This window comes from Anopheles funestus, chromosome 3RL (assembly GCF_943734845.2).
Source record: "Anopheles funestus chromosome 3RL, idAnoFuneDA-416_04, whole genome shotgun sequence".
Taxonomy (NCBI): Eukaryota; Metazoa; Arthropoda; class Insecta; order Diptera; family Culicidae; genus Anopheles; species Anopheles funestus.
Window position 1 is genome coordinate 58,367,054 of NC_064599.1, and position 17,338 is coordinate 58,384,391.

The following is a 17,338-nucleotide window of genomic DNA, read 5'->3' on the forward strand; positions in this document are numbered from 1 at the left end:
GTCCCTTTTTCCATTTTTGTGGAAGCATTTCTGTCTCCTTGAGCCGGACACCATCGATAGCCCTGTTGACGAAGGTGAAAGTGTTATTAGCTGCTAATTTCTTATTCTGCCATGAGAAGAAACGCAAGGAAACGACAAAATGCAGTCATAAAATGCACTCACGCAAGCCAAAACCGTCCAACAAACGATAGCAAGAACTAACTTTCTGGCATAAACGGGTTCGCTTCCGTATTCCTGTACCGTTACGGACCGCCAGGAACTGAAACGCGGGGCTATTTCTTCCGATCGGAAGTGTACCGAAAGCACATTGAGTTAAGATGTTGTGGAACCATAATAAATAGGGAAGCGATAAACAGGGTGTCTGCATCGTGCAGCCCTGTTTACGGTCGGTACTTAACGCATTGGTTAACGAGTCTTGCTGGCTATAAAGTTTTGCATAATTGCAGCATGTTTCCGTGGGGGCTTGGATCGGGAGACAAGGGTGAGGAAAATGCTGATATGTATAGAAAAATAAAAAAGAAGGAAGTAAAAATTGTGTAAAATGTTTTACGCAAACGTTTGGATTCTTTTAAATAGCAAACAATTAGTCAAGATAGTACTGCAGAAAGAGAGATTTCAAAAACATAATAAAAATGTTTTTAACTTAGCAAATGTATTTAAACAAATGGCAAGTGGAATAATAAAGAATGGAATTCCGAAAAAAATTTATTAAGAATATTACTCTGAATAAACATAAATAAAAATAAACTTTATAGACAGATTGTGTTTATGATAGTCAGGGAGTAAAGTCGCGAAGAGTGAAGCCGCATACTGCATGAGAATTTAAAAGAAGTTCACAAAGCTTGAAATAAGTTTGGTGAAAGGCTACTACACAAATGTAACATTTCATACAGTAAAACCATTTTAGTTTCTTAATTAATACGTTTTTTTGTGTTTTAAATTATTACATATTTTTCAACAGTTTATTATTTCTGTAATGTTTTGTATTATTTAATTTTATGCTTATATTATTTTATGTTTTTGCTTCACTATAAATATAGTTAGATCCTGATATAGATATCTTCTCTTTATCTTTATTGTTTTCTCTTTTTACTACTTATTCTTTATTTTATCTGTTCTTTCTTATTTTTCATCTTATGTTTTCTTTTATTATAAGAAACTATCTTTTTTTATTTAATTACAAGTAATTGCATTGTTTTTGTTCACTTCATAAAGTGTCAAAGAACTTTGTTTTGCTCATTGTATAATTCTAACTTTATTTGCTTTTGTTCAAGAAATACTTAAGTATTAAAACTTTATCGTTCAGGATTCAAAACAAGAAAAAAAAACTTAGTTCACTCACATTATAATTACCACAGAAGAGAAGAAAAACTAAATCTACTCCATTTAAGCTGCAATTTATTGCATGCTGAAACTTTACTTTTCCCAAACAAATTTTCTTTCCGGAAAAAAGAATTTCACCGGTCCAAGTTTGTTTGCGTTGGAAAAGACAAAACACTAACAAGAAAAAAGCGGAAGCAAAATTCCTCGAGTGAAAAAGTTTGAACAAATACACAAACACCGTACGAAAGTCATTTCTTTGCTTTATGTGAAAAATACTAATACTACCCAGCAGGAAACAGGTTTCCACGTAAGTTCAACAAAAGGATGAACTTTTTTCTTTCCTGTTCACTGCCAACTTGTGAAAAGACTTATCATTTGTAAGAATCTGACAAGCATGCCTGGTTTAGGGCACTGCTTTTTTTTTGTTTTTTCTCAGTTGCCTGAACGCAAGGACGCAACGGGCGCAATAAAAGCGGATGAAAATTGCAACCCCAACGCAGTGTGTCCGGATGGCATACGGACAAGGGGAGGGAGAAGTAGAAAGAAACCCTCCCTGGTTTTCCCAGGGTGTGCAATAAGGTCCTTATTTTCTTTTCAACGCTTCGTCGCTCCGACGGAAGGTACCATCGGCTGTCCTTGAAGGCAGATCATTTGCATGAATATCATAATCATCAGCGCCGTGATCATCATTTGTCGTTGTTTTCTTTTGCACCGGTCCGGGTTCGTTGAGGTGAAAGAAATGGCAATGAATTGCCGCACTGCAGCGTGAAGCGGTAACGCAACGTCACCACGGCAAACCGAACAAACGCTGGAAAAAGGGAAAATCTCAGGATGGGATAGATGCAGAAAGACCGATATGATTCCCGTCCCAAACAACAAAAAAAGCATACTCATATTTTACGACAGATTGTCACTGGTAATCTTGAAAATTATGCCATCAACTGTCAACTGACAAACGGTACAGAAATGGAATCCTTTTTTTGGGTCGGAATGAGAAAAAAAACTCCCACCTTGCGAATGGATGGGTACAAATGCTCGGAAATGGTAACCGGAAAGGACGAGCAGCCGCTTAGCTTTTTGCTCGTAAAATGGCTGCCAAAGGCTAAACGGTTTCTCTTCTTTTCTTTATTAGTGGCAAAAGCATCTTTCGTCATAAAGTGGAGCTAATTTACTTGTTGCAGCATTGTCGAAAAGACAACCGGTACCATATCTTTCGTGCTGGGCCTGGTGAAAAGAAACGATTGCCCCAATGAACACCCTTATTTTTCCTGAACGACAGTTGTAAATTGAATGATTAAATGAAGTTCATAGGCGGGAGTCGGGGGAAAGCGACCGATGGTTGAATCGAAATCAGATTACAAATTAAGCCTACCCGGTCGTGAGTTCTGTCCCACCCGGTAAGGATCGGAACCGGAAGTGTGTGTGTTTTTGTGCTGTGATTTGTCTGCAGCAAAAAAGAGGAAAAACCTTCTTCAACATCCAAAGCCCTTTTCCCTTATAGACCAGGGAAATAGAGCACGAAAAATGAATAATACACAGCAAAAAAAAGGAAAACACTCTGCTAAACGAACCTGTCCACGTACTGGAGAGAAATATAACTCCCACTTATTAAACTTGATTTTTTTTGCGTTCTGTTTGGACCCAACGAAAGTTTGTTATCGAATTTTGTTTGCTTTTATTTTATTTCCGCTTTCAAAATTCAAAAACAGTGGAGCGACTAGACGAGGCCACCCATTTGACTCAATTAAGGATAAGACGTACTTTTTGTTGTGTTTTATGACCGTTCGGTCCCGTTTGATGCTTTTTTCTTTCATTGCTATTACATTGTGGGGTTTAGCGGGTTGTTTTTAGGAACTAAATGTCATTTAGAAAAGACATTCCTTACAGTGAGTTAGTAAAATAGAATTTTACTAGTCTTTCAGCAGAAATTTCCTACGATTAAAAACATGTTTTCGCACAAATTAAAATCTTTTCAGAATAAAAAAAAATTAAAACAAAAAATCGACTTGAAAAATTAAGATTTAAATTTATTTTAAAAATGTATTTGTGATGAACACCTACAGTGCGTAACATAATTACTGCTTATTTTAAGAGAAATAGAAAAGCCATATAGACCTTAAGAAAATGTTCCTTTAATTTATTAAAAATGACTTAACATATTTTCATGAATTTTATCGAAAAATTGTTTCATCGTAAAACGTATCCTGCTAATGCTCTTTGTTTAAGAAAGTAATATTTCTCTGAAGAAAATTAATAAAATCCTCTCGCAAGGGGGGTTTTCCCCCCCACTCACTATTTCGTCTAAACATTTTTCTCAATTCTTAAAGCAAACAATAAACACACCCTTAAGTGTACCGAAAACATTAACTGGAATCAACATTTTTTGTTTCTGCTAAAACAACGAATCTTTCGCATTGGAATCGCAGCCGGAACGTTCACATAGAAATTGTTTCCGATTAGATTCCGATTCCAGAACATCGTCAACTGCCACTGCCTGGAACCGGTTCTATAACCGCCCCCCCCCCCCACCGCCCCCCCACCCCCCAAAACCCTTCAAATACGGTAATAGGCTCACGGGTCTGCTTACGGTTTTTTTTCCTTTTTCTTTTGGGGGGGTCGAAAGATTAAAGCGGAAAAATGTAGCTCTGGCATCGGGGAAAAGCAATACAACAAGGCACACCTGAGGGAACGGTTTCCATGTCATCCGACTAGAGGGGGTGCGGAAGGGTAAGGAAGGAAGGAGCAGTAAGTGGAGACAAAAGAGGGGACAAAAAAGTCAAAAAGGAAAACACCGTAATAGCAGTACTTTTCTGCGATGGCAATAACAATAAAGAAATTATGATCCTAACGACCTCGACAGCACGATAAGGATCAGGGTTGAGGGTTTTTGAGGGTGGCGGCCACCCCTCGATAAGGGAGGCAACGATTGTAAGTGCACAAAAGTGAGGCAAATTTGTTTTCCCAGCAACGATGGTCCACAAAAACCCCTCGTTCGGCTCGCGCGTATGGCCCTGTGCATTTAGTCCGGTTGCAATACCGACGAAGGGCGCTGAATATCCTGACGACCCCCTCACTGGCTTGTAACAACTTGCTGTTTACGCACGTGCTACTAGCGATGTTTTTGTGTGACTGTATATTTCTTTCTTTTAATGGAAACGAGATGGCAAACGTGTTGAATGAAAATGTGAAAACGAGACCAACTTCCCGTACGAATCCCCCCTTGAGAACGGTTAAGTATAGAAGCCCGTTGTGACAGCAGCAGTAGCAAAGGAAAAAAAATGGTAATAATAAAATGAAAATGAAATGAAATCAGCAAACCAATGACACTCGCACACACACGGGGCACGAGAGAGAGAGAGGAAAAAACAGCAAAGGGCAAAGAAAAGCCGTCAAAATGAAGTGTATACGCCCGTATGTTGGGCCAAACCATTCGGCAAAGCATTAATAGGGGGTTGAAATGGAATATCGAATTAAAATGGCATTCAAAAGCGTGTGTTTTCCTGTGTTTTTTCATCTTCTTTTCTCCATGGCACACCACATTTGATGGTCTCACCCTACACACCCTAACAGCAGCGCCATGGCGAAAAATCAGAATCGCCCAGTATATGCCATCACCATGCGCCATATGGTTAAGGAGGATGAACATTCTCACGATAAAAACGCGTTCGCTGTTTCGGGTTGTTCATGGGGAGGGAAAAGGTTTTGTGGGCCATTGGAAATGGAGAGAAGAAAAAAAACGCATCCCTCGGGTGGGGTGAGAGATTATCAGTTGAAAGGTTTCCGCAGTCTAAAGATCAAAATCAAATTGGAGTGATTTTTTCACTCCACCCCAGGCCCCTTCTTTCTTCTCTCCATTTTCACGCTTTCTTGCTCCTTTCTCAATTACAAAAAACCCCAAGGAAAGCAACAGTTCAGAACGTGTGGTCTAGAAGGGAGTGAAATCAAACAGAAAACAGTAAACGTAAGGTTTCGCGCGATGAAAATGGGGAAATGGAAATTTGGTTAAAGTTAAGAGAAACCGAAAGCAACACGACGTACTAAACTTTCCGTTGGTAAAGTACTTACGAGATGATCAAAAAATGAATCCTTGCAGTAGTTCAGCAGTGGCCCGAGTGGTACGACTTTGAACACGCGAAAGAAGGGTGGTTGATGTACTTTTCGGTTTGGCTAGTGTTGTATAAATACAAATTAAGTAAATATTTTTCCCCTTTTTTCGTGCACATTTAAGAAACCATTTTTTGTTTGCTTATTTTCGCGGAATATTCAATACTCTGCCAATGAATTAAATAATCTTTTAACATAATAACATTATATCTAATATTGATTTTTTTTGTTCCTGTTGTTTGTCTTTTTCTCATATTTATCAAAAATATTTAAGTTTGTAGAATTCATCTATGTACTAATTGTAACATATTTTTTTCTCTACTTTTGAACTTTTACTCTGTTTTCACCTTTCATTTTTCCTATTACTGTGTTATACATAATCTCTTACAATATGTTCTTGTCAGACATTGTATTTAATATATGTTAAATTTAATTTATTATTTCTAAAATTCATTTATGTAATATACTAAATAATAATTAAACTTATATAAAAAGAACTAAAATAAAATAAAAAGTATTTAGAATAAAAAGTAAACATATAAACGACAGAAACATTTTTAAACAAATGTTAAGGATATTTCAACAAATAGAAATAAAATAACTAAAAAAAGCAAACAACTAATAATAATTACTAACAATAATGCTACAGAAAAAATATGAAACAAACACAAAAAAAATACAATTTTCTCATCATTTTTCTCCATATCTTCTGACCGATTTGTTATCCTTCCGGACAGCTTGGGTTTCATTTCGAGACTTACACTTCTTAATAAAGCAGTGCAGATTACACGAATGTCATAAGTAAGGATTACAACCTCCTTCTGATGGTGTCCTCCATTTCTTATCGAGAGCACTCTCAAGACGATATTCGACTACGGTGTTGGTGAACAGAATAGCCCACTTCCTACGGTACGCATCGAAGTTTATCGACATTTTACCTAACAGCAATTCACCCCAGGAACGAAGATTTGATGAACATGCACTCTTATCTGGATATATCCTTGTGCAAAACCCCTCTCTTTTTCCAAGTGCTGTGTGGAGCTGTTGACTCAGTGTCCATGTTGTCTAGCATCGTTTTCACACCAGCACGGTTTCGTCATTTGAAACGTGATGCACTTTTCCGATAAGATTCGTCTACGGAAGGTGACAGACCCGGATAACGTAGGATAAAATGCTTCAGCTGCACACTTCGTAAAGCATCGTAGTAATATGTGCTCCTCGTACGTGCCCAAGTGTCAGCGAAGGGTTGGAGTGAGACTTCTGGACCAAAAGGCTACCTACCGCAGGCCAAAGGCGGTTGGTGATGTGATAAATCGGGGTTATGAGATAAAATCTTTGCACCGTTTGTGCCCAGAGAGATAGCTAGAAGGAGTGAATGTCAATTGGCCAAGCAGTTTTCAACGTACGTGCGGGAACCGATCATCATTGTGCGCTTGTGCGTGATTTTTAGTGCAAAAAGGATTTTTCTGCATTTATCCAATAAATTGCTTTCCGGTTAAAATGGAAACGTTGTTGAAATTCGTTTTTTGCTCATGTTTTTCCTTCTTTCGTTGTTCTTTTGCTGACAAGAACTGAAACTTATTGCCTCAATCAATCACAATTCTACTCCTGTTAAGTTGTGTTTCTTTGAAGATTTATAGGAAAAATCAGAAAACTTTTTTCACTAAATTTAAAAAAAAAACGATTTTTTTTTATCTAGTGAAAGTCGTTTGAATTTGTATATGATTATTGACGGTGTATAGCAATTGAAACTTCACGTTAGCTAAAACGCTCCCAAAAACTCCTAACAAAAACTCATCCACTTTCTTCTGCAACCGCTCAAAATGGCCCATCAATGATACTGATATTATCATTTGAGAAAACTTTTTCACTCTTTTCGGGTGTTTCATCGCGACAACGATACTGTACCGCTGCCAGGCATCTCTGTCAGGCTGAAAATTGAATCAACTTTTTTCTCATTCCTTTTGCAAAACCACGGATGGAGTGACATGGTGCATGAATAAGCCGGAGAGAAACGATATTTCTTTTATTCTGGTGTGAGTATTTTCTCTTTCCATCCATTTCCACCTTTAGACAGGGGTTTGAAAGGAAGATTATTTTAATGGTTTTGTTGCGATTTAAAGCAAAAGTTTTTGTTTATAAATTTTTAATTGTTTTCATACGAAAAATGGAGAAAAAATCGTGAAGAAAGTTATCTTATTATCGAAATTATCGTCTATAATGAGCTTATGATTGTTTTGCTGCCTGTTTGTATCATAACACACAGGTAAAAGGAGAATCATTTGTCCACTGATTTGTTTTAATTAAACTCTTTTGTAGTATGTGTTGAATCTAGTTTTGTTTTTTAACTGTACGTTTACTTTACTATATATTTACTTCATCACTTTAATTATTGTTTTGTCACATATTTTATTCTTATTGCTTCTTTTTGTTTGTTTATTGTTTAGTTTTGTTATCATCAGTGTACAAATGGTTTATTAAACTAAAGTTAAAAGTTTTTTTTTTAAACAAACTTAAAAGACACAATTTAATATTTTGCAACGTTGGTCAAAATTAGTCTCCAACTCCCAAGTCTCAACCGCAACCAAATAATAATCATAAAAGTGTTAAAACAAAAAAGCAAATCCACCCGTTGGTCAAGTGACAGCCGTCAAATGTGCGACAATTTCCGCAACGAAGCACGAAGCGCCCACAACTGTTACCTTTGCGCTTTTTATCTTTCGATCTGTCGTCTAATTTGTGTGGAAGTAATCAGCGAAGTAGGGAGTTTGGAATTGGGAGAAAAAACAAGGTGAATAGAAAAAAAACCCCTCCATGTTTGAAACATGAATAAGTCCCGACTTAAGTATCCTTGAAGAAGGGAGAAGTTTTAGAATAGCGTGTCAGTACGGTGACTTCCGAAGCTAAACACACTCGCTTATCAGTCGTGATTTAATCGCTTCCGTTTTTCGATTCGTTAGTTGCTTGCTTATGTTTTTTGTTTTGTGTTTGTAAACATCTTGATAAACGACCCCCTTCTTGAAGTGGAAGTGGATTTAGTATGAATAGATTTATTGTAGGTTAATGTTTTTGATGCCTAAAACGCTCGTAAAACTGTATAATGAATAATTTATTTCATGATAAATCGTGTGATAAAATCCGGACTCCGGCGGGAGAAACATATTTCGTTAATTTTAATGTGAGATTCCAAGAAAATGCATTATTTTGCCTTTATGCAGTTGCAGCAGAAAAATCAATAATAAATGATCTTAAGGATGGAATTAATTTACGCTTTAAATGCTATAAAAATTTTGCTAAAACTCACTTATCGAAGTTTTCTTCCACCTTCCACCCAATATTCAACGTAAGACACGCATTAGCGTTTTAATGATGGTGAGCGTAAAATTGAAAGTGAAAATGTAAAATTCCATGTGCCCAAAAAGCAAACGGACTCATGCCCTTCCTTTTCGTGACAAGGATTTTTACGGCCATATCCTGCTGCTAGCTGTAATCCTGCCACAGTACGAGCACACGGAAAGGATGTTACCGGGGATGAGACCGGCCGGGTCGATAAAAGCTTCGGATGAAACGAAAGCAAAGCGGAACACGCCGGTGGTGGTGCGGAGTAATTAAGTTTCCTTTAAAACTTTTTCACGCCCCGCAGCAAATAACCAAATTTAAGCGAGTACCATCGGTGCACATCTACACCGACTCTGTGCGAGACTTTTCCGTACGAATGGAAAATGGTAGTTTTATGGTGATAAGAGAGATAGGGAGAGAGGGAAAGAGGGAGAGACCACGTCTGTGGTAGTATATTTGTACGTGACTTGTAGATGTCGAGTTTACTGGTGGAAAAGATTGTGCAAATTTGAAACTTAATTAGTCTAGCAGTCTACCAGAACTGTTCGGTAAGTCGGTCGGTGATGGTGTCACACCGAACCGCTACCATCCCAGCGCTAAAACCTGCCAAAAAGTTTGGAATGTACTTACGGTGGTGTACATCTACGCTGCTGGTACGGAAAACCGCACAGTCAGCATCAAATCACTTTTCCATTTGTTTCACATTTATGCACAAAATAAAGCGGATGTTGTTTCTTTTTGGTGGAGAATTTATAGCCGTTCTACTCTCGGCGTCCATGCATCGTTGCACCGTGCGAAAGTCTCCAGCGCCGATGATGATGACGCTCCAAGTGGCTAGCCTTAACCTCAATCGTGTGTGCATTAAACAACCGATTAGCTAAGCATTCACCGGTGGTGCACTTGTCCGGCATGCATCCGCCGAAACAACGTATTTCGCTTCGTGTGCAAATCTTCTACAGCGGTTTAAGACCTTCTCCACCTGTGCCATCTAATGCAACGCTTACGGCGGTGGTGGGGGTTAACACCAAACGTACTACACAGGACAGCCAGTTCTTCAAATCCAGCTAGCGCTAGCAAAAGTTGAGAGCAAGATATTGATCCAATTTAATTGCAAATGAAGCCACCGAGCTAGGATTTGCCCGGAAGTCATTGCGTCGTGGTGACGTCGCGCACCAACCACTGACTAATGAAATTGCCGTTCGGCTTGTGTGTCTGGCAAGCACGTAGAATTACTAATTATCACCAGCGGAATTAGCAGGCGGTTTAGCAAAACGGTACGAAGGTGTACTGGTTCGGTACCATAAATAAGACAACCTGGGTACGTTCTCAAGGTTTAGAGGTAACAGACGACGCGAATTGATACACTCAATCCAACACACCCGCAGTGGTTGTTGGGTTGGGATTGGGGGAAATGTAGGCCGAACTGTGGGCTTTAATGGTTTCTCTTTAAATGGGTATTTGTGAGACAGGTTTTGAATGCATCTGGAGATTTAAAAAAAAAATGGAATAAATGTTAAATGCTCAACCATAAAATGTTTGATACTAGTGGAGTTTTCAGAATTAAGCATCTCTAATTGGCTCTGTTGCGAAACTTGCTACAAAAATAATAAAATATTTTAGTTGTGTTAAAAGATAATCTTTGAGGATGAAAAATGGGACTTGTAAGACTACATTTTGAGAAAATTATTACCTTTTAAAGCTTTGAGAAGTCAATCAAAATGTCGTCAAATCGAGGTACTGCTGCGGGTGTTGCTGGGAAAAGAAAAAAATTATATATTATGAGTTGTATTTATAAAATCAATATATTTTCTATGAATTCGGAACTACTTTGGACAGAACCTCAAGTTCTTCATTTTTCTTAAGCATTAAGAATGATTTGGTTTATATCAAGTGTTTCGTTCGCGTGCCATTCTATGGAAGATCCTCCCAATATCTTATCCATGAAAACTTCTTCAGCCGCATCCAATTTCTTGTTTGAAGAAAGGCTGTAAATACAAATTGAGTGTATCCTGGGGTCCTGACGGTATTCCCCATTAAATCATCATTAACTTGATGGAATCTAGTCTAATTGAGCTCTCATATGAATAATTTCCACTGATTAAAGCTCAAGAATTTTAGACGAATTCCTAATTCAAGAAATTACTCGCATTCTTTGCATTACCAAGGAATAGACATATTACCCATCGAGTCAATACTGCTTCTAGTCAACTCAGTTTCAATGAAATATTCTTCTCTTTGCAAATGCACAACACACAACTAAGTAATACGCTACTACACTAGTTCAATCGTAAAGCAATTAGATGCGACTTTATCGACTTACAGCACACGGTTTGCCAATGTTTGCCACACCGCAGTGCCTTATCCCAGTCATCGCCATGTGCCAAGTGCAAACACCGATTAATTTCTACCCACCCCCTTCAAGCAAAAATCCTCGCAGTACATCCTCAAATCCATTTACTGCTGATTGCATTCTAATATCCGCAATATTGTGCACCCAGCCATGGTCCATTCGGTTACGTCCGTATCTTTTCCGGCGTATGTAAGAGTTCGCCGTATCGGTTGTACGGCGCACGGAAAGTGACAAAAGCGCACCACCTCATTGTACCCCCCGGAGGAGGTCTCTTCGGCTTTTTGCGTGACATGAATTATAGCGTACCGTACCGAATTCTCTCGTTCGCCCAGAGTGGAAGGGATTTAATTTCAGATATTGAAGCCTGTTTCTCACTCCTTGTTTGCCATGTACCGTCCATTAATTCGGTCGAAGAGGAGCCACACAGAGCACACGGTGCACTGAATGTCAGAGCACACGGGCAGAAGATGGAAGAATGAGAATTGATGTTGTATGCGTACTGCAGCTTTATCTTGGTCCGAACGGTTTGAAGGACTTGTTGAATTTATAAATAGCTAATTTGCGAACGAGTCAACATCCACTGTCGTTGACCGGAGTGTGCATTTTGGGTTGAAAAAAAAAAAGAAACGCCGTTAGGGCTAGGGATCATTCTCACAATTTGGTCACATTGGAGCTGACTGATTGTTTGCATGCGTGTGAAGTGTCCCTCCCGGACGGTACATTTCAGTACATCTGCACTCATTTGTGCGTCTCAACGGCAGATCCGAGATAATCCGAACCCAAAACAAAATGCTCACCCCAGGCCGGTTCTGTGTGGTGCAACAGAACAACACACCACACCGGGTACCAACGGTGTCAGAAGCCTCATGTCTAAGGTTGTCCAGAGTACCCGTGTGAGCATGAGGATTGCAAGCGGAATATAGTGCAGAAAAGGGAAGCAAAAAAAAAACAGCAAAAAATACAGACCTATCAGATGCTAATCACAGGCAAAAACCGGTCTCAACAGCAAGAAGCGGTAAAGATTCGCTCGATACGGTTGGAAAATTGCACTCCTCCAACACGGGCAAGGCTCTGGGGGAAGAGCCCGAACAGAGTGACCGATTGGAATGAACCTGTGCCACGTACTGTGTCCGGACAAAACGTAAGGGCTTGCAGGTGGGAATGCAACGCACTGGCAAACAATACCGAAAGGAAGGATGGTAAAAGCCACCGCAGCATGACGATGCCGACAAGCTTCCCTGTTTTTTTTTTGTTGCCGCTTCTTCACTGCTTGACCGCGCTCAGTGTAGACTTTCGTGTAGACGAGGGTTTCAAACGCTCGTAGAACGATTCCGAACGGTTGGAACCGTGCCAACAGACAGACAGAGTGTGTGACAGGGCAAACGAAAGCGACCAAGCGAACTTACAGCGTACCAGGGAGACCTACTCGGGAGGTTCATCTCAACTCAGTCTCTTGAGTTTCTAAGCCGTAAATTAGCATCGTTTTTCCTCATTGCAGGCTATTTTACACACTCGCTTGAGCACGGTTGTTTGGATAGAGTGGTGGTAGGGAATGAGCGCCGGATGGAAGTCAAGTCAACAGCTGTGGTGACTGTGGTAGTTCACGATGACTTCAAGATGACACCTCGGAGAAAGCCCGCTGAAGGGTGGCACACGTACCAAGAAGCACACACACACATCGTCAGGTTTTGAGCTTCCCTTTTCTGGGTACGGTCAGAAGTCAGTGCGTTACCTAATGCGGTACACGGATATCTTGAGCATCAACCACAGGTTCGGTGCCATGAACTGAAGTGGTAAAGAAATCTACCGAAACACGTATTCATTCATTTCGTTTATTATGCATCTGACATTCGGCAATCTGGCGATCTGCAAGGGCTTCAGCATTTTCCAAGGAAAGGCACCGGTGGCTTAGAACGGCTAGTTAACGGATTCGGAGTCAGAGATGAGCGATGAAGAAACAGTTGACCTGCTGGCAATGATTGACTGCAAGTTCTGTGGAGTGCATCGTTCCGATGAATTCTAGACACGGAAAAGACGCAACATAAAGGGTAGAGTACGTACGAGAACCACATCTTGTCCAGCAAAGACTAATTGCTACTTCTTGCTAGAGCACACCATCAGCCTACAGCAGCTCATGTACAAACATTTACATTGACCCTTTTGCCTCCACAACTTTCATCACATTCTCTTCTTCATGGCAAGGTTTTAGAGAAATGAAGCAGAAGTACGGTTCAGATGATGTGTCGTGATGCTGTCGTATGATGACAGCAAGCGATCATTCCATGCACTACCATCGGCAGCAAGTTGGTTTTTTCATCAAATCAAATTACATCAGAAACCACTTCAATGTTTCGGAATGTCCATATCAAAAGGGTTGATATATTGATCGCTCACCAAGAGAGTAAGGTATGGAAATTCTAGAACACAGGTGGATTTTATGGAATGTTTAGATAGGGAAGATATAGACATGAACATATCGGCTATCAAAACTAGTCCTTTCAATAAATATGTGAGCTGTGGTAACGATATCCTTCGTGTGAACAGTATTGCAATTGCTTAGGAATTGGCTGTAAATGAAATATCTGATGGAGAGTTCTTGTTTACTCAAACAACATTTGAATATATGGAATAACATCTCATGACTCCACTCCATCCGTTTTTACTGCCCAAAGGTGTAAAACAATAAATCCGTACAGAGTCAGATGTTGTAAAACAGGCAGCTTTCATTCTGACGAGATGTAAAAAGCGAGATGTCAAACTAATGATCCACTCTTGAAGACACCACAATTACAACGGTACCATTGCTCCATCCTTCTTGATGGATTTATTTATGACATTAAACACACTGATTGAAACCCACCAGTTGGTAGTTTATTTTGCGGTACGAACAGAGAATTATCATCCGAACCGGTTCGGGACTCTCGGGCACTCGAGGAGCTTCTGTTGCGGGATCGGTGCTGCTGCTCACCCATCACTCACTCACATGTCATGTACTGTGACGAGATTGTTCATTGACTCACGTGGTGGCGCTACACAAACGCGGTTCGCTACAGATCTGAGAGACAACTTGGGCAAAGGGACATGCATACGGACAGATAGCAATCATCACTTCCATTGCGGTTGTTACAAATTAGCGATCGATTGCTGATTGCATGTGAGTTAGTTTCGTTTTTTTAGTGGATGTTTTAAATCAACTCGATACTCGAACGATAAGAGGAAGAAGTGATGATAGAGATGAATGGCCGTTTACGCTAGTTCCTATCGGGTGTTGACATTCGAAGTAAAATAGGGAAACTGTAGAACTGTAGATAATAATTACTGTAGATAATGCACAAATATAAAAGACATTAATTTGGGTCTTTCTTATCTTTGAGGGAAGATTTTAACCGTTCCATTAAGGGATTTCAAGCAAATTTTTTAAACAAAAGACATGTCAAGATATGAAGGATTTTAGTCTAAACAATCCTTACTTAAACATCTTAGTATCCAATTTCATATTGCTCATAATTATTGGAGACTTAAACTAAGATGCAAATTTTGGAATTTGAAGTTTTGGAGAGATTTAAATCTCCAAATCATGAAAGCCTTTAATATAATAATGTTCTAGTAGTAGAAAATTCAAGATGGTGGCCAAGACTAAAACTTGCTATAAATATGCATTGTTTATTTACCATGATTGAGTGCTTCAGATGTGCACACTAGCAAATTATGGAAAATGGTTAAAACGATCACTTACTAGGATCATGAATATCAAAGCTGATCATCACCCAGCAAATGCCTACTAATTTATCGCTCCCACGATTATTTTAACAACTTGACGTTTAGCTGGGCGGATGTTAAAAAAGGTACAAAATAACTGATGGCCATTCAAGTAGTCGAGTGACTGTAAAGCTTAAGCCACATACCACTTAAACACGATTAATAATCGTACCGTCCAACAAACTGCGAAGGCCAACGACCACACAATTTGGTTGTGTGTGCAGCGTCCACCAATGGGGGATGGTGCAATCGTATTCTGTTTTTCATTCTTGGCGCTTGGTCTAACAGACTGAGGACCAATTTGCAACCTGATGCACATTTTCACCCTTCCCATGTGCGTCCTACCGTCCGCTACACCCATGCGAGCGGGTGGTCCACCTCATCACCCGAAGAACAATCGATGCGCATCGTAAACTCCCTGTCTTTCATCGTGCATTGGGTACTTGGTGCAAATTTTTTGTTTTGCTTTTTGTGTTTTCTTTCTTTGCCCTCTGCCATGTGGCACGATCCATTCGCACATCGATGCCAATTTTTGTCTGCCGCATTGCGCATTGCACGCCCCATTCGTCCCGCGTTTGCGTGAAATTTCCCCAACGATCGTCCAAGAGTGGTTGATGAATCTGTGTCTAACGCATCGAAACGCTACTACCACCGGGCGCTGACTCGACGGAACGCAAGCGTAACGCATGACGAAGCCGTACGAAATTAACATAAATAATCACTTAAGTACAAGACGACCGCCACATTTCGTGGGTCGCTCAAGTGCAGGGCAATCCGTCGGTCACGATTACCATCCGTTGCAGGTGAGCGAACAATCCTTCTGACAGGCTTAACCGCCTTTCCCCCATCCGGGTGGCCACCATAACCTCGAAATTGGTTTTGCATACATATAAGTGTGCGTGTGTGTGTGTGTGGGGCAGATTCGCTACGATGGCTATGCGAATGGGGTGCGTAACAGCAGCGAGCAGGGAACGAAGATGAATGGAGCAGAGTGCTATTGAACCTATCCCAACCTAGGACCGGGTTGGGGTAGGTTCTGCGCTCACCCATGTACAATGTCGGCTCATGCGTAATTCGTTCGCTTATTTGTACTTGCTGCGCATAGCTTTGCCCTCGCACACATACCATTCCGTTGGCCGAAACAGGGCCGAAAGAGTGTTGTATCAAAGCGCGTGAAAGTGATTTCCTTATTTTAGTGCTATTAATAAGTTTTGAATATGTTTTCAACATAATACTTTAATGAAAAGAAACAAAAATAAAGTAATAAAAACTTGTGTTTTTTTATTAAAGCTAAATCATTCTTATTTTACTATACATATTTATGAACAATTTCAAGATATAATGTCACAAAACATAAAACTATATTAATCAACATGTAAAACAATAAAAAAAATAAAAAGTACGAATAAAGAAAAATAACATAATAAAACAATTATTAACTTTACTAAACTTCATTTCTTTTAACTAAAAATTACTGAAAATTCACATGAGACAAGCAAAATGAAAGGCTGAAAGTACAAGAGTATGGTAACGAATGAAAGGAAAAAAAAAAGAGAAAAAATACCCTCACTACGTGTAATTTGCGTATTTTTTTTTGTTGCACCTCCACATATGCACCGACCAAAGAAGGTCGAACGTAAGCGATGTGTAATGAATGAAGTTTTACTCTATAAATATTCATAGAAGAAAAAAAAACCGATAGCAACACAACAGAAGCATCCACCTGTGTTCCTGCCTCCAGTGCCGACTCCTTCGGTCGAGATCATTTTTGTTCTGTTTTTTCCCCCACGTCAATGGAGCTTCCGGAATAAATTTGTAAAGGAGAACCCATTTTTTTATGCGACCTTCAAATACACACGAAGGGTTGCGCGAAAAAGGTTGTTGGGGCCGTTCAGGTGCAACACATCGAACCGACTCAAGTTCATGGGGAGGATAGTGTATGAATAGTATGCGCTAGGTTATAGTAGTGCATTAAGGGGTGATGGGTAATGCTTCTGTAGCAGATGTTTCTACATGCCGGGTGGATGTTTTGAGATGTTTTACATACGGCGATGATGGACCAGATCCAATATTTCATCCATGCGTTTAAGCAACAGTACGAAGGAAAGAAAAGACATGAGTTTAGTTGTTTATAAAAGGTTTCATGTTAAGAAAGATAAAAGCTTCATTAAAAGAATCTGTTTTAGCTTGCAAATTAATTAATCAATATCTAATGTAAGCTTGCTTGATGGTTTTTTTCTTTGCAGTTGCAATTAAATAATAAATTCTCTTTTTTCCCATCCTTTAACTCTTGTTTCATCACTTGTATATGTTTCTTTAACTTTTGTAATATTTTTGTGGTTTTTTACATTTCTTTAATGTTGTTTTTTTAAGTTTAATTTAATATATTTTTTTACTGCTTTCATGTTATTATGAATAATAGGTTAGAATTTAATTTTTAACTAAGTTTAAGTATTTAAGAGT

The 17,338-nt window shown here is 39.4% G+C and overlaps 1 protein-coding gene across 3 annotated transcripts in view; it reads right to left on the reverse strand.

Annotated features, from left to right (window-relative positions):
- The window catches only part of LOC125767524 (zinc finger protein jing homolog), a 154,024-nt gene that overhangs the window by 96,877 nt on the left and 39,809 nt on the right, over window positions 1-17,338 (reverse strand). For all 3 annotated transcript variants that reach the window (XM_049434170.1, XM_049434169.1, XM_049434171.1), the window contains one exon: window positions 10,457-10,518. The gene's annotated coding sequence lies outside the window, so the exon portion shown is untranslated. The remainder of the gene's footprint in view (window positions 1-10,456; window positions 10,519-17,338) is intronic.